This window comes from Mustela erminea, chromosome 3 (assembly GCF_009829155.1).
Source record: "Mustela erminea isolate mMusErm1 chromosome 3, mMusErm1.Pri, whole genome shotgun sequence".
Lineage (NCBI taxonomy): Eukaryota > Metazoa > Chordata > Mammalia > Carnivora > Mustelidae > Mustela > Mustela erminea.
In genome coordinates this window covers 19991925-20010052 of record NC_045616.1, presented here as the reverse complement: position 1 = coordinate 20010052, position 18128 = coordinate 19991925, and the positions used below count along the sequence as shown (strand labels likewise).

Sequence of the window (18128 nt, the reverse complement as noted above, 5' to 3'; positions counted from 1 at the left end):
CTTTGGGTTATAATCCAGTACTACTTTATATTGTTGCTCAAATTGTCATTGCTCTGCCAGGCCGAGTGTGTGTGCGTATGTGTGTGTGTGTGTGTTTAAAGCCTTTTAAAATATTCCCTTGATAGCAGTGCTTCCCCTACTGACTTATTTTAAATTATAACATCTCCCCACCAGATGTTCTTCTCTGTTCTCCTACATTGCTTTAGATTCTTCATAGCACTTATCACTTCATGGCACTTACTGGACTACTATCTGTTTATGTGTTTATTATATCTACTTTATCTGTTTATTTATCATACACACATGCACACACACACACACACACACACACACACACACACTGGATGTCTACTTGTACTGGAATATGAACTCCAGAAGGATAAGGATTTTTACCTGCTTTTTCTATTGCTTTTTCCTCATTTCAAAGAATAGTACCTAAAACATAATAGATATTCAAATATGTGTTAAATGAATATATGAATTGTTGATCTAGCCCACAATGGAGTGTACTAAATGTAACCATAATAAGGATGAGTACTACCACTGCTGGGCACTGTTCAAGTGATTCTTATATTTTTAATCTCATATGCATAGAGAGGAGTCAGTAAGGATATGCATAAAATTGCTAATAAAAGTTACCTTTGAGTGAGGAGATTATAGAAGATGGTTTTGTTTTTGCTGATCTCTCTTTTCTAAATGTTTATCTGTAAAACGTATATTATTACTATAATAAAAAAAGATGAATAGGAGATTGTCCCTCTTTTTGCACTCTATTTTATTTATGTTTCTTGTAGCCAGGCTCTTAGACAGAGACAGAGTGTGATTTAGGAAAAAGACATTTCAAAAATAACTTTTCACAGACAGTGGGTATTTTTTATCCTGGCTTTTAATATATATCAGGTTTGCTTACTATATTTTAAACACTTTTGAGTCTTTAAGAGAAAAAAGTAAGCAAAAAAATTCTCTTCATTGAACTTTTAGCCATACAGTAAGTAAAACCTACTTAACAAGGCATTTCTAGCTTACACAAGTCAAGAAAAACTGAATTCATTGTTTCTCTGATTTCACTACTGAAATGAAGTCATTAAAGAGTCCAAAAACTGAAAAGCATCAAACCAAAACCTCCAGTCCCCCAAATACCCAATAAAGCCATACTCATGATAAAAAAAAAAAACAACTCATCTATTCCCTGAAATGAAGTAACAATTTAAAAAACAAAGCGAAAATATAATCTCACACACTAAAATATACTTAGGCTATTTTAAAATAGGCTTATAGACTCAAGTTTTGCTTATAATGTGACTTTGCAAGAATCCAAGCTAATTGAATTTGGAAAGTGTCAAGCACTATATATAAGCAAAACCAAATGCTGTGAGCTTTTTGAAGCTCAAATGCAGTTTAAGCTTGAGTGAACTCAGTTTATAAATTCAGATTTTTAACTTTCTGAATAAAATGCATATAAGGGTAACATGCTTTCTTCAGCAACTAATTGGGAGTTTATACATTCTTTTCTGTCTTTTGTGGGTGTTTTTCATTTTGTTTGAAAATTAAAGAAATGCTTTTGTAAGCTTGAAATACAGTTTTGAAGGTGAAGGCATTCAGAATATCACCCCAAAATATGCTCCTTTGCCACGTGGACTGTTTTGAACTAGAGGAAATCAAGACCCACCAGACTCAAGAAAGAACTTTGACCCTCAAAATACCTAAAATAATTGAGATAGTGGGCCTCACCCAGAAAGAGAACTAGTTAAAAACCTTTTTAAACTGAATGACCTGTATCTTTGGAAGAAGAAATACCAATAACCAAACATCTGCTCTTGTGATGGTATGTGAATTACCCTCTTCCCATTTAAAGGCTGGGTCCTGTCCCATTCCTTAGCTCGAGATGGCATATAAGCCTCAGTTGCTTAGCTTCTTTCTGAGTCATATTTTCATAGGGTCCCTGTGCGTGTCATTCAAATGTCTTTTTTCCCTGTGAATCTGTCTTGGGTTTGTTTGATTTTTAGGCCACTCAAAGAACCTAGAAGGGTAGAATAAATTTTTTTTCTTTCTTTCTTACTTTATTATTTTTTTTTTCTTTTTAGAGATTTTGTTTATTTATTTGACAGACAGAGATCACAAGTAGGCAGAGAGGCAGGCAGAGAGAGAGAGTGGGGAAGCAGGCTCCCTGCTGATCAGAGAGCCTGCTATGGATCCCAGGACCCAGAGATCATGACCTGAGCCAAAGGCAGAGGCTTAACCCACTGAGCCACCCAGGCGTCCCAAAGGAAATTTTTTCTAACCAATAAAGGTAAGGGATGGAAAAAAGGCAGTTAAGATGACTCCGTTTGTCTCCTGTCAGTTAAAAAAAAAAAATGCTAGGAATGTAAATGGGGGTTTAAAACACTTTGAAACATTTCTCTTGAGAATTACTTCAGGCTAGGGCTTCCAGAATGGATAATGCAACCTGGTTTTTAATCTCTCAAAATTGTACTACAGAGTGTCACTATCAGGAATCAAAATGGGTTAAGCACATTTAAAGTGTCTCATTTCCAGTTGCAAAAGTTTCACCTTCATATAATGAGCAGCCAGGACCCTGGACCTGGGGATGCAAAGAGCAAAGGCTTAATAATAGTACACAAACCATGATGGGAGAACAAGATAATAATATGAGCAGAAACCTGTAGGCTGACAGTATGAAACCAGATGAGTGACTAGTATATCTAGAATCTTAGATGCCAATATTAATAATACAGAATGATAACACAAATCAGCTAGGAGTGAGATGACAGAGTCATTTGAAGACAGCGCATAAAAAAAATACACTATGTCAGTGAATCTAGTAGAACTGCTGCTCTAGGGGCGCCTGGGTGCCTCAGTGGGTTAAAGCCTCTGCCTTCAGCTCAGGTCATGATCTCAGGGTTCTGGGATCGAGCCCCACATCAGGCTCTATGCTCTGCATGGAGCTCCACTTTCTCTCTCTCTCTGCCTGCCTCTCTGCCTGCTTGTGATCTCTGACTGTCAGGTAAATAAATAAAATATTAAAAAAAAATACTGCTGCTCTAAACTCATTGGACACCAGTTCATGTAACTGTCGGTAAAGACTGCCACAGGAGTAGGATACTTAGAATGCCGGTCCTTTTTAACAAGGCTGAGGCACAACACCGATACCCCAACACAAGGTCAAGAAGTGGTGAGAATGCCACAACTCAGAGCTTACTTACTTTTCTTTCCAGATTTCATGGATTCAGTCCCCTGGTCCTGTATATTCACCTGTCCTCAAGCACACTTCATCTTCATAGTAGTGGTTTACTTGATGTATTTCTTCTAATACATGCCCCCCCTTTCCTTCACGTTCCATTCTTTGGCACAGTGAGAAAGATGTCTCACTCCTTCTCTTCTATTTATGGTCTCTTCTCTGTTGTTCCATCAGTGATCCCAGTATCCAGCCTCCGTATCCATTTCTGTCACCCACTGAACTGTGGTATGTCCTGACCTCTGCCCCATATCTTTGGGACCAACGTCTTGCCAAAACTGTATGGTGTAGAGCATTCACACAAAACTAGGCATCCATTCTAACTCAGGCATGAACTCGTAAGTATGGTGGAGTTAACAACTGTTCAGACAGTCCTTTATTAATTGGGAACTACAGTCTCCTAGTAGGTCAGTTAAGAATTTTTTTCTCCGTGGTTCATTAAAGAATTCCAAGAAGCATAATTTCCAAGTTGCCTATGGCAGTGAGCAAGTCACTGCATCCTTGGATTGATTACTTCTGCCTTACCAGTTTCATAATAATTAGTTTTGCATTCATGCACCCTGAGATAAGTTCCTACAGTATATTTATCTATATAATGAAGGTTGTCTTGGGCTCTGGTTTACAGAGGGACTCTCATTATGATGGTTTTCATTTTATGCTCCCTGAGCTGGAATAAAAATTGGAAGCAGCTTTTCTCAGAATGTTACATAGAATACAACTTTCTCAAGATAGTATTTTTTAAAGTTTTATTCCAAAATAAATTAGGAGTGGTACCTGGGTGGCTCAGTGGGTTAAAATCTCTGCCTTTGGCTCAGGTCATGATCCCAGAGTCCTGGGATTGAGCCCCGCATCAGGCTCTCTGCTCAGCGGGGAGCCTGCTTCCTCCTCTCTCTCTGCCTGGCTCTCTGCCTACTTGTGATCTCTGTCTGTCAAATAAATAAATAAAATCTTCAAAATAAATTTGGAAACCTCTACATCTTATAGTATATTTAAGGTTCAGAAAGTTTTACACTTAAATTTGCCTCTTTGATTTAATCCATCATTTCCCCAGCTTTTTGGACAAAGTTTTAAAAGGCAATAACCATTGACGAACAGCTTTTGAACTGTTTGAACAACAGCATTGACAGCCACAAGAATACAAACAAAAACAAACACACACACACAAAAACAAAAAATGAAAAACAATTCCATGAAATCTATCATAATAAATGCTGTGATTAATTTCTGAGTACTAAGATACCACTGGGACATCTCTGAAATCATAGATTATGCTCAGAAAATTCATGCCCTTCATAGGAGACTTACGTCTTTTGGAGTCAATTTCTATGTAAGCACTCAAGCAAGGACCTTGAAGGAAACTTGACCTGATGGGAAAGTTTAATTGCATCCAAGCAAGTATAATCCAGCTTCCCAGCCTGCTTCCCTGTCTGCCTGCCTTCTTTCTTTCATTATCTCCTTCCTTCTGTTACTTACTGTCCTCTCCCCGTTTCTCCCCTTCCTTTTTTCTTTCTTCTCTTTCTTCTTTCTTAGAAGACTTTCTTGAAGAGGAAGGTAATGAATGCACAAAATACATAAAAATGCTATCAGAGAATGTATCATATCAAAACTGAAATTTATGTATCAGGTGATAGGATTTTTAGGAAGTGTTTACTGTTCCCTAGATTAGGAATTTTGAGACTTCTATTAAACCATTTCAATTCATAAATTGATGTAGATTGGGAAAAAATATTTCCTACTCCACCATAATTCTTTTTTCTCTTATAACTTTATTTTTTATAATAACATTTTCAAACATTCAAAAATAATTATATAATGAATAACAATATATCCAAAACTGGATTTAGCAGTTGTTAACTTTGGCATATTTTCTTCATCTACTGTTTGCTAAAGTAATTTTATAGTGAGTTAAAAAATCATAGCATTCACCTTATGTACTTCAGCATGGGATCATAAGAAATAATGACTTTATGTTAAGTACCACTTACTACCTTTATCATACAGACCAATAATTCCCTGATACCATCTAACATGTATGCCGTATTCAATTTCATGTAAAATCTCTTGATCATATCCTATTATTTTTATAATTTTTGTTTCTTTTAAAAAAACCTTCTTAGGACTATTATAGAGTTTTGAAGAGACCCAACTAGTTGTCTAATAAAATGTCTTACATTTTGGATTTTTCACATTGTTTCTTGTTGCCATGAAGGTGTTCTTCTAACCATTGTATTGTGCGTAAGTCAGAAAGTCAATGTAAAGGATTTTTAAGGGTCTGGTTAAATATTTTAAAAAGGGAAATTGCATAGTGGATATAACATTATAATCTTATACTTGAAATAAATTTATTGAGTCAATTCTACAGTAAACACTGTACCCAGAAATATATTGGGAATGAAAACTCATTAAATCTTTGCTCCTGCAGACTTCAAGCTCTTCTAAGGTATCAAGCTCTCTGAGTAGACATAGCACTTTTTCTGTCTGAAAAGACAAGTTTTAGGGTTATGCTTTCTCTTTAATATAGGCAGAAGTTCTTCTCCTTTTCTATTTGTATTTTTAAATTTTTAATCAAAATATAGTTGATAACCAGTATTAGTTTCAGGTATATAATGTAGTAATTCAACATGTGTATCTATTATGAAATGATCTCTGTAAGTCTAGTTACCATTTGCCACCATACAAAATGATTACAATATTATTGACTATTTCCTATGCTGTACTTCAAACGCCCAGGAATTATTTATTTTATAACTGCAAGTTTGTACCTTTTAATATGCTTTATCTATTTCCCTAATCCTCTCCTTCTTCCCTTCTGGCACCCACAACTTTGTTCTCTATAGTTAAGAGTCTGTTTCTATCTTTGTTGTGTGTTTTACTTTTTAAATTGGACATATAAGTGAGATGATAATAGTACTTGACCTTTTCTGTCTGATTTATTCCACTTAGCATAATACTCTCTAGGTCCATCTGTGATGCTGGAAATGGCAAGATTTTATTTATTCCTATGACTAAGCAATATTCCATTAGTAATATTGCATTCCTTTCCATACTACAATGTCTTTATCCATTCACCTATCAGGGGACACTTGGGTTCCTTTCATTTGTGGCTATTGTAAATAATGCTGCAAGAAACATAGAGGTGTGTACATATTTTTGAATTAGCAAGCTCAGTTTCTTTTGGTAAATACCCAAAAGCGGAATTACAGGGTCATGTGGTATTTCTATTTTTAATTTTTGGAGGAACCTCCATTATGATTTCCACAGTGGCTGTTCCAGTTTTACATTTCCATCAACAGTGCATGAGGGTTCCCTTTTCTCCACATCCTCGCCAACACTTACCATTTATTGTCTTTTGATACTAGCCACACTGACAGCTGTGAGGTGATATCACATTGTAGTTTTGATTTGCATTTTTCTAATGATGAGTGATATTGAGCATCTTTTCATTTGTCTCTTGGCCATCTCTAAATCTTCTGTGGAAAATAATCTGAGTCCTCTTCCCATTTTAAAATTTCTTTTTATTTCCTTTGGAAATGTAGGAGGTTATATATATATATATATGTATATGACATTGACATCCTATTAGAGATATCATTTTCAATTATTTTCTTCCATTCAGTAGTTGTTTTTTTTTTTTTTTTTTGCTTTATGTTTCTTTTGCCTGAAGAAGATTTAGAAATATATTGCTAAGGCCGGTGACCAGAAGGTGACTGCTTGCGTTTTCTTCTAGGAGTTTTAGGTCTTAGAATTAGGTCTTTAATCTACTTGAGTTTATTTTTGTCTATGGTGTAGAAAGTGGTCCAGTTTCATTCTTCTGTATGGAGCTATCCAGTTCTCACATCACTATTTATTAAATACTATCTTTTTGTATAGTATATTCCTGGCTCCTGTTTTGTAGATTGTTACCCTATAAGCATGGGTTTATTTCTGGGTCTCTATTCTGTTCCATTGATCTATATACCTACTTTGTATAGTGCCATACTGTTTTGATTACTATGCTTTATAATACAGTTTGAAATTTGGGAATAGATTCCTTTTTTTTTTTTAATTTTTAATTTTTTATAAACATATATTTTTATCCCCAGGGGTACAGGTCTGTGAATCACCAGGTTTACACACTTCACAGCACTCACCAAAGCACATACCCTCCTCAATGTCCATAACCCCACCCCCCTTCTCCCAACCCCCCTCCCCCCAGCAACCCTCAGTTTGTTTTGTGAGATTAAGAGTCACTTATGGTTTGTCTCCCTCCCAATCCCATCTTGTTTCATTTATTCTTCTCTTACCCACTTAAGCCCCCATGTTGCATCACCACCTCAAGATTGCTTTGACTCTTCAGATTCTTTTGTCTTTCTCTATAAATTTTAGGATTTTTTGTTCTAGGTCTGTGAAAAAAATACTATTGGTATTGTGTTAGGGACTGCATTAAATCTGTAGCTTGTTTGGTATTTTAACAATATCAATTCTTCCCATCCATGAGTATAGTACGTTTTTCCATTTATTTGTGTAATCTTTGACTTGTTTCTTCCAGATCTTATCATTTTCAGGGTACAGGCCTTTCATCTCTTTGGTTAAATTTATTCCTAGGTCTTTTGTTCTTTATGATGCAATTTTAAATAGGACTGGTTTCTTAATTTTTCTTTTTGCTACTTTGTTTTCAGTTATGTTATAAAAATGTAACATGCTGTATATTGGTTTGTTTCCTGCAACCTTACTGAATTTGTTCGTTTTTTTTCTTGATTTTTTTTTTTTGATGGAGTCTTTAGGGTTTTCTGTATGTACTATGTCATCTATGAAGAGTCACAGTATAACTTCTTTATGAGTTAAAACACTTTTTGTTTCTTGTCTGATTGCTGCGTCTAGGATTTCTAGCACTATGTTGAATAAAAGTAGTAAGATCTGATATTATTCCTTGTTCCTGAACTTAAAAAGCTTCTAAATTTTCACCATTGAATACAATGCTAGATGCGGGTTTTTCACATGCGGCCTTTGTTATGTTGAATTATGTTCCCTCTAATCCCACTTTGTTGAGATTTTTAAATTATGAATGGATGTTAATTTTGTCAAATGCCTATTTTGCATCCTTTGAGATAATCAGATGATTTTTTTATTGTTAATGTGATGTATATGTTGATTTATTTGTAGATACTGAAGCATCCATGCATCCCTGGAAGAAATCCCAGTTGATGATGGTGGATGACCATCTTAAGGTTTTGTTGGATTTGGTTTGCTAATATTTTGTAAAGGATTTTTATATCTACGTTCATCAGGGATATTCTGTAATTTTCACCTTTTTTGGGGTCTGATTTTGATTTTAGGATAATGGTGGCTCATAATAGAAAATTGGAAAACTCTCAGATTTTTGGAATAGTTTGGGAAGGATAGGTTTTGCAGTTTTTTGATACATAATTTTTTGCAAGAGTCTCTTAAAACATTTGTATTTCCTGGTGCCATTTAACTAGTTTATTTCTAATTTTATTTGAGTTCTCTTTTTATTGTGATAACTCTGGCTGAACATTTATCAATTTTGTTTATATTTTCAAAGAACCAGGTCTTAGTTTTATTGATCTTTCCCATTGTTTCTTTAATACATTTTATAATCTTTATTATTTCCTTCCTTCTCCCAACTTTGGATTTTGTTCTTTTTTTTTTTAACTAGTTCCTTTAGTTAAAGATTATATTATATAATTTTTTGAGATTTTTTCCTTATTTTTGAGGTAGGTTTATATCACTATAAATTTTCCATTTAGAATTGCTTTCGCCACATTCCAAAGACTTGGAAACTTTGTGTTTCCATTTTCAGTTGGTCTCTAGAAATTTTTAATTTCCAATTTGATTTATTCCGTGGACCATTTGTTTTGGGCCAAGGAAGACAAACATTTGTTTGTCTGTTTTGCCTCCATTTGTTTGTTTTGTTTATTGCTTTTTCTTAAAACTGATTTTTATTTTCATACCCTTGTGGCAAGAGAATATGCTTTATGATTTCAATAATTTAAAATGTGATGTATCTTGTAGAATAGTCCACGGGAACTTGAAAAGGATGTGTATTAGGATAATTTGGGGTGGAATGTTTTGTATATACCTTTTTAGTCTATCTGGTCTAATGTGTAATTCAGTGCCATTGTTTACTTACTGATTTTTTATCTAGATGATTTATCCATTATATAAATGGGGTGTTTAAAGTCCCTACTATTTTGCATTACTGTCAATTTCTTCTTTTATTAACTGTTAATATTTACTTTATATATTTAGATCCTTCTGTGTTGAGTGCACAGATATTTACAATTGATATATCATCTTGTTGGATTCATTATTCTATCATTACCTAGTACTCTTTGTCTCTTGTTAACAGTTTTAGTTTTAAAGTCTATTGTTAACTCAGCCTTTTTCTTCTTCTTCCTTTTAGATGGGATATATTTTTCCATACCTTCACTCTCAGACTGTATATGTCTTTAGTTCTGAAGTTAGTCTCTTGTGGAAAGCTATAGTTGGTTCTTGATTGTTTTTCTGTTTTTTTGTTTTTATCTATTTAGCTACTCTGTGTCTTTTGATTGGAGCACTTATTCCATTTACATTAAAGTGATCATTGACACATATATACCTATTACCATTTTCTTAATTTTTTTTTCTGGTTGTTCCTGTAGTTCTTCTCTGTTCTTTTCTTCTCTTCTCACTTCCCTTGTGATATGATGACTTTCTTTAGTATCATGGTTAGGACCCTTTATCTTTACCTTTTGTGAATGTGTCATAGATTTTTGATTTGTGGTTACCCTGAGGTTCATATATAAAATGCTAAGTGTATAACCGTGTGTGTGTGTGTGTGTGTGTGTGTGTGTGTGTATTATGTTAATGGTCACTTAGGTATGAACAAATTCTAAAAGTACTATACTTTTAATATCCCCCTTCATATTTATGCATTTAATGCCATATTTTATATCATTTTATTTTGTGTATCCCTTAATGATTTTTTTCTAGATATACTTGGTTTTACTATTATTGACTTTAACCTTTATACTACATTTATAGCATGTTTGCTTTTATCAGTGAAATTCTTTCTTTTCATAATTTTCTTCTACTTATAACATTTTATTTTCCACAAAGTCTCTTTAATGTTTGTTGCAAGGCTGGTTTGGTGGTGATGAACTCCTTTAAGTTATGTTTTTCTGTGAAATTACTACTCCCCTGTCTTGAAGGGGCAGCTTTGTGTAGGAATGTTCACCATATAGATTGCATGTACCTGGTTGCTTTGGGTGCCTAGTTAGAACAGGTGCAGCATCTGGGTCCTGGGTAGCTCTGTGTTGCAGCCACCTTGGCAGGTTGCTGGTGCTGTAGGGAACTCTAGTGAGGCATCTCCATGGTAAGTTCCACCAGCGCCATGCTGGCAGGAAGTCTGGAGCTGAAGTAGGCAATGGGTGTGATGCTCCTCACATAGCATTCCCTACCTGGACAGCTATGGCTCAAGCCAGCATGGGCTGGAAGTCCTGGGACACTCCACATTGGGGCCACCCTAGAGGGGTAGCTGAAGCACATGCCCGATGGGATGTACAAGTAAGGGGCCTCTTGGCAGGATGACTGAAGCAGGTAAGGGTCAGGTCACTCCATGCCTGGACCATGCTGGCAAGATAGTTGGAGCTGGAGTGGATGCAGGCTGGGTTACTCCATTCAGTGGATGCTGTGGTAAGACAGTTGGCACTGGATTGGGCAGTGGCCACCTGTTTCCTAAGGAGCTGTGTTTCCAGATCTCCTAAGGACCTGGAAAGGTGACTGGAGTTAGATTGGGCACAAATTGGGGGTGTGGGCCACATGAGGACTCTGGGACAGCTGGAGCTAGAGATGACTAGGGGCCCAGGGCTCACTAGGTAGAGCACCTAGATTCTGCTTTGTCTGTGGTTTCAGACAAAGTAGCTCTGACCATGGGGACAGATCCAGCAGTTCCCCCACATGTGGGAATGTACAGTGAATAAGAGGATTCCCTTTAAAGTGTGGTTGTCCCTCAAATCAACTTTTTTCTGTGCCCCAGGGCAAGATAACTGCACATGGGTCCCTCATTGATCTTCCCTCCCTACTGCACCTTGCAACATCAGGAGCAGAATTCTGTTTCTCTATCTCCCTGGCCGCCTTTTTGTCTTCCCTCTACCTTCTCTCATGCTGAAGCTGTTCACATCAACCCCCAGTTCTTCCTCAGGAGGCATTCCTCTATATGTAGGTATAGGTTCTGTGTGGCTGGGAGAGAAGGTGAGCTCAGGTTCTTCTTCCACTGCCATCGTGGACCTCTAAAGCCCATTCAAATTTTTTATATAAGGCCTTTTAGTACCTTTTGTGTCATGAAGTTTCATAACTAATACACCTTTGAATCTGTTTCTTGAAAGCATTTACAAGGATGTTACCTTTACCTGTGTTCTTGATGAAGAAGCAAGTACATGGCATTTGGCATTTCGGAACCTAAAATGTGTGGGGATAGCCGGGTTTAACAGTTTATTGCTTCGTCATTTAACTACACTCAGCCTGAGGACCTCAGGCTTGTTGATGGTCTGAGCATCATGTCCCAGCAACATGTAGACACTGTCTTCCTACTTTCACTTACTAATTTAAATATGTGATTTATTTTCCATCTGAGGTTGATTTTTTAATTTTGATACAAGGTCATTAATACTATAACGTTCACAGTGGGAGAAAATGTACTGGCTTTATTCTCCTCAAAATCCTTAGAAATCCTAGCTAGCTACTTAGTCAACATTAAAAAATGTTTTTAAGTGAACTTTTTTTTTTTTTTTTTCCCCACAGTAATATCCAATCCATTCACTTCCCTAAACAAGACTGTTTCTTCCAATGTGCTTTCTGGTGTTTGGTTCAGCCTGATATATTCAGCTGTTTAACATACTTGTATTTATGTAAAGCATGTTGTAGATTCACCTAGAATTTGTCTATTTTCATTACATTTGGTTTGGACGTATTGTGTTCGGAAACATTTTAAGCACTTTATCTGATGTGGTTTGAAGGATGTTTGAATCCTCATTCATGGCTTTATTCAGCCCCCACCCCAGTGCTCTTCCCAAAGCAACTTTCTGAGGCTAGTCTTCGTAGGTTCCTCAGTATTTAAAAACTATGTAACTTAAGTAAAAAATAATAAATAAATAAAAATGGAATCAGAGGGGTTGAATAGAATATAAAAATATGTGAGAGTATTTTTAGTATTGAGATAAAACAAAGTAAAGGAGAACAAAACAAAATTCAGGTTGTAATGGAATTAAACAGAACCTGTTTACATTTATATGGTATTTAACATTAGAATACTGCAGTTTCCTCTTCTGTAAAATAGCAACTGCATAGAGCTTCTGAGAGGAGTAAATGATACACTGCCTGTGAAAATACTTAAAAGAGCTTCAGCACATGGTAAGTAAGATTTAGAGATTAACAGCATCACGATCATCTCTATGAAACAGTGGGACAGAAAATAAACATCAAGAATATCATTGCTTAATAAGGATGATGGTATTCCTAATTAAAATCTAATTAATAGTTGGTTCCAACCGTCCTGTAACTCCAACTTGGTGTGTCTTCTAAAAAATGTAAACCCTGAATGGGAAGTATGCAGATGTTTCTGTGTGCATATGCATGAATGCTTGGTTGTGTGTTTTGGGAAGATGTAGAATGTCCTGCTGATAAACAGAGCTGCAGGGAACATTTTATTAGAGCTAGTTTAGTGGCAAATCGTGCATTTCTAAAAGCCTTGCAAACAGTGGACTTACTGTGTAAAGAAGACCTGCACATCTAAGCAGCAGTTAGTCTGTTTAGAAAGTCAGGCCTGCAATTTAAATAATATGCAAGAAGAATTAAAAAAAAATTTTCCTATACCCTGTGTTTTACAAATAGCTGCTGGACAAGTATATATATGATTGTATCACACATGCCTTTGAGGTTTAATTTTTCTTATGGATGTATTGGACCATGTATATGACCATAGTATAAATCTTACCTAGTATTTTTTAAAATTAAAAATATTATAATATTTTTAAGAATTATAAAATGTTTGCTTCTAGTACTTGTATTAAAGACCATATCTTATTCCATTTATAATAACTAATTTTAGTTGGGGCATCAGTGCTCTTTCTTTGCTGTAGAAATTATAATATGATCAGACTTGGAAACAGAATGAACCAGTTACTTAGAAGAGTAACACAAAGCCCCCATTTTTAGGAGTTTTCAAATAATCATTTGATCTGGGGAAGCTAAATGACCAGTTACTGCTAGATTAACAAAAACAAAAGTTACAGCACCTTTTTTTGACCATTATTATTGACCAGTGCCCTCCAGTTTCACCCAATTTAATTCTTTTTCTAAATTTTATTTTTCACTGATGTATAGTTGATAAATACTAGTTTCAATGTACAACATAGTGATTCTACAATTATATACATTACAAAATGCTCACAACACTAAGTATAGTCACTGTCAATCAAGTTACTACAATATTATTGACAACATCCCCTGTGCTGTACTTCTTATCCCCATGACTTGTTTTGTAACTAAAAGTTTTACTTTTAATTTCCTTCATCTTTTTCATCTATTTCCCCACACATTTCCCTCAGGCAAGTTTGTTATCTGTATTTATGAGCTTATTCATTTTTGTTGTTCATTGTTATGTGTGTGTGTATATATGTGTGTATGTGTATGTATATGCATACATATGTATAATATGTGTATGTATATGCATGCATATGTATAATATGTGTATGTGTGTATATGCATACATATGTATGTGTATGTATATACGTACATATGTATAATACAGGTATGTGTATGTGTATGCGTATATATGTATATGTGTGTATATGCGTACATATGTATATATGCACATATCAATGAACAACAAAAATATGTGCATATATATTTATATTCCACAAATAAATTATAAAAATATTTGTGTTTTCCCATTTGACTTCTTTCTGTTAGCAAAATGCTATCTTGGTTCAACTATGTTGCTTTCTTATGGCTCAATATTATTCCATCGTGTGTATATACCTTATTTTCTTTGTATAGTCACCTGTCAGTACATAGGTTTTTTCATTATTTTGGCTGTTATAAATAATGCTACAAAAAACATAGAGGTACATATATTGGTGTTTTTGTTTTCTTTGTGCAAGTACCCACAAGTAGATTTACTGGGTCATAGAGTATATTTTTGATAGTGGCTATACCAACTTACATTCTCACCATCGGTGCACGGAGGCCATTTTTCTCCCCGTCATTGCCAACACTTGTTATTTCTTAGCTTCTTTTAGTTACCCTGGCTGATGTGAAGTGACATCTCATTGTGGTTTTGAATTGCATTACCTTGATGGTTAGTAATTTTGAGGATCTTTTTAGGTGTCTAGTGGCCATATATATGTTTTCTTTGGAAAAAATGTCTATTCAAGTCCTCTGTGCATTTTTTTTTTTTTTTTGCCTGATGATGTGGATTTGGGGGGGGGGGGTTCAGTTGTAGAAGTTCCTTATATATTTTGGATATTAACCCCTTATTGGATACATCATTTGCAATTTTCTCATCCCATTGAGTAGATTGCCTTTTTGTTTGGTTGATGGTTTCCTTCCCTGTGCAAAAGCTCTTTAGTGTGATATAGTCCCATTTGCTTATTTTTATTACATTTCTCTTGCCTGCAGAGATGTGCCAGAAAAACACTGCAAAAACCAATGCCTAAGACTTTGCTCTTTATACTTTCTTCTAGGAGTTTTACAGTTCAGGGACTTATATTTATGTCAACTTCTGTGTACGGTCCAAAAAAGTGATCCTTTAGTTATTTAGCCTGTAGCTATTCAGTTTTCCCAGCACCATTTATTGAAGGGACTATTTCTTTCTGATTGTATATTCTCACCTTCTTTATCATTGATTAATTCACCACACAAACATGGGTTTATTTCTGGGCTCTCTATTCTGTTCCATCACTCCATATGTTTATTTTTGTGTCAGTATCATACTGTTTGAATTACGATAGCCTTTTAGAATTTGAAATCTTAGATCATGGTATCTCTAGGTTTGTTCTCAATCTCAAGATTGCTCTGGTTACTTGAGGTCTTTTGTAGTTCCTTACACAATGTAGAATTATACTATCAGTGTTTTGATAGGGACAGCATTAAATATGCAGTTGCTTTTGGTAGTATGGATATTGTAACTTTATTAATTCTTCAAATACATGAGCATGGTTTGTTTTTACACTTATTTGTGTTTCCTTCAGCCTTTAGTTTTTTCATTAAAGTCTTATAATTTTTAGAGTACAAGATTTTTATCTCCTTGATTTAATTTATTCCTAGGTATTTCCTTCTTTTCAGTGGAACCGTGAATGTGATTGGTTTTGTAATTTCTCTTCCTGCCACTTTGCTTATTAGTATGTAAAAACTAAAAATTTCTTCCTTTTAATTCTGTTAATATTGGCCTTATGTACTTCGGTGCTTCGGTGCTGGATGCATAGATATTTACCATTGTTGTATCTTCTTATTGGGTTGATTGTTTTATCATTATGTCCTCTTTGTCTCTCATTAAGACCTTTTTGCTCTCTTGATAGTCTTTGTTTTAAAGTCTATTTTGTCTGGAACAAGTATTGCTACCCAGGATTCCCCGCCCCCGCCACACCGCTGGCATGAGATATGTTTTTCCATACCTTCACTTCCAGTGTATATGTGTCTTTAGGTCTTCATCAAGTCTCTTGTAGGCACTTTGTGTTTTGTTTTGTTTTTCTTTTTTTTTTTTTAATGCGTTCTCTTTTTGAGCATGTAGTCCAAGTACTTCTAAAGCAAATATTGATAGGTATGTACTTAGCACCATTGTTTACATTGGTGTTTGGTTATTTGTGTGGGTATTCTTTGTCCCTTTTTCTTTTCTTGCTCTTTTCCCTTGTGATATGTTATATATCCATTATAGGTGTTTGGTTTGTGGTTACCATGAGTTTCACATAAAATCCTATGTATGTATCAGTCTGTATTTGATGGTTGCTGAAGTTCAAATATATTCTAAAACACTACATTTTTAGTTTATCATTCCAGTTTTTATGTACATTATGTCATATTTTATATCTTTTTCCTTTTTGTGTTGTTTGACTAATTTTGTACACAAAATTTCACTACGCCTGTCTTTTACCCTTCATACTTGCTTTATGAGTGACTGACGCAATCACTCTCTGTTTACTTTTACCAGTGAAATTTACTTGTAATTAAGACATTTTCTTTGCCACTTAAAGAAGGTCCCTTTAACAGTTCTTGTATAGTTTAAGAGTAATGAATTCATTTAACTTTTGTCTGGGAAACTATTTCTCCTTCAATTGTGAATGATAACCTTGCCATTTAGAGTATTCTTGGTTGTAGGGCTTTTTCCTTTTAGCACTTTGAATATATCATACTATTCAGTGGCCTGTAAATTTCTGCTGAAAAATCAACTGATAGTTATATTTGATGGAAACCAAATGAGCCTGTTTCCTTTTCTCCTGATGCTTTTAAGATTTTGTCTTTATCTTTGTGTGCCACTTAGGTTCATCTTGTTTGGGGTTCTTTCTAGTTCTTGGACCCGGATGTCTGTTTTTTCCCCGGATATGGAACTTTTCATCTATTCTTCCTTGACTTACGTTTTCTGCTCCTTTCTCTGCTCCTACTGGGTCCCTTATAATGTGAATCTTAGTATGCTTGAATTTGGCCCTTAGCCCATTTCATTTCTTAAATTTGGTCTTTTTGTTGGTCATCTTGGTTGCTTTCTACTACCCAGTCTTTCAGATTGCTGATGTGTCCTTCTGCATTTTCTTATCTGATGTTGATTCCCTCTAATTGATTTTATATTTCAGCAGTTGTATTCTTCAGATCTGACTGATTGGTAAACTTCTCAGTTCATTCAGTCTTCTCTCAGTCTGATGAAAATCTTTGTGACCTTTACTTTGAACTTTTTTCAGGTAAATTTCTTCTCTGTTTCATTTAGCTCTTTCTCTAGAGTTTTGTTCTTTCATTTTCAACATACTCCTTTTCCCCTTATTTTGTCTCTATGTGTGGCCCGATGTGGAAGGTGTCCTCTGATGCCTTGTTATCAATGCCGTCTAGTCCCCAGAACCAAATGTTCTAGAGGTCCCCAGTGCCTGCATGCATCCTGGTAGGCAGCCTCCTCCCTCAACCTGGCTATCATCAATGACTTGGCAGACTCCTCTGTGTACATGGGTAGGCTGGCTTGCCCCTGGTATAGCTGCCTGGGAGGCATGATTTTAAATACTAGGGCCACCTGGTGGGTGGGACCATCCCTGGAGCAAGCAGGATTTGTTCTCTAGGGGCACTGGTGCTGGTCCCTGGGTGACACATTGTGCTCCTCACCCCAAGGCAATAACAGTCCCAAATGAGGTACCCAGGATGTGTGGAAAGTAGGGAGTTGTTTTACAGGGGCCCTGCCTGGGTAGGGCAAAGAGTGCTAGCTAGGTAAATAGAGAGTGTCAGAACAGGCTCTAGCAAATATCCAGATAGATAGACTGATAAAGGGTAATAAAAATGGTTCATCCTCAGGGCAAGTCCTGTAGATACGGGTCTCTCCAGCACACATTCTAAAAGTTGTCAATAGATCTCTCTCTTGTGTAACCCTAGTGCTTTTCAAACCCATGCTTCTGAACTGGGTCTTGGATTGAGTACTAAAGCCCTTGCTCTTTAAGAGCAGATACTCAGTTTTCTATACCCTACCCTACTGACTCTCCTGGACCTAAGCCCAGCTGATTTTGAAAGCTGGATATTATCAGAGCTCATCTTTGTGCAGGTCCCCAGCATCCTAGATGTGGGGCTTGATCCTTCGTACTCCTCTGCACCCATTTATGCATTCCTGCTCCAGGAGTTTAGTTCTCAGATGTGTCTCTGCCCATCCAGCCCTTCAGCTTTATGTCTT

General features: G+C 35.7%; 1 long non-coding RNA gene across 2 annotated transcripts in view; it reads left to right on the top strand.

Moving 5' to 3' along the window:
• Positions 1 to 18128, top strand: part of LOC116585974 — a 551498-nt gene that overhangs the window by 511152 nt on the left and 22218 nt on the right. For both annotated transcript variants that reach the window (XR_004283830.1, XR_004283828.1), the window contains exon 4: positions 8378 to 8442. This is a non-coding gene — a long non-coding RNA (uncharacterized LOC116585974). The remainder of the gene's footprint in view (positions 1 to 8377; positions 8443 to 18128) is intronic.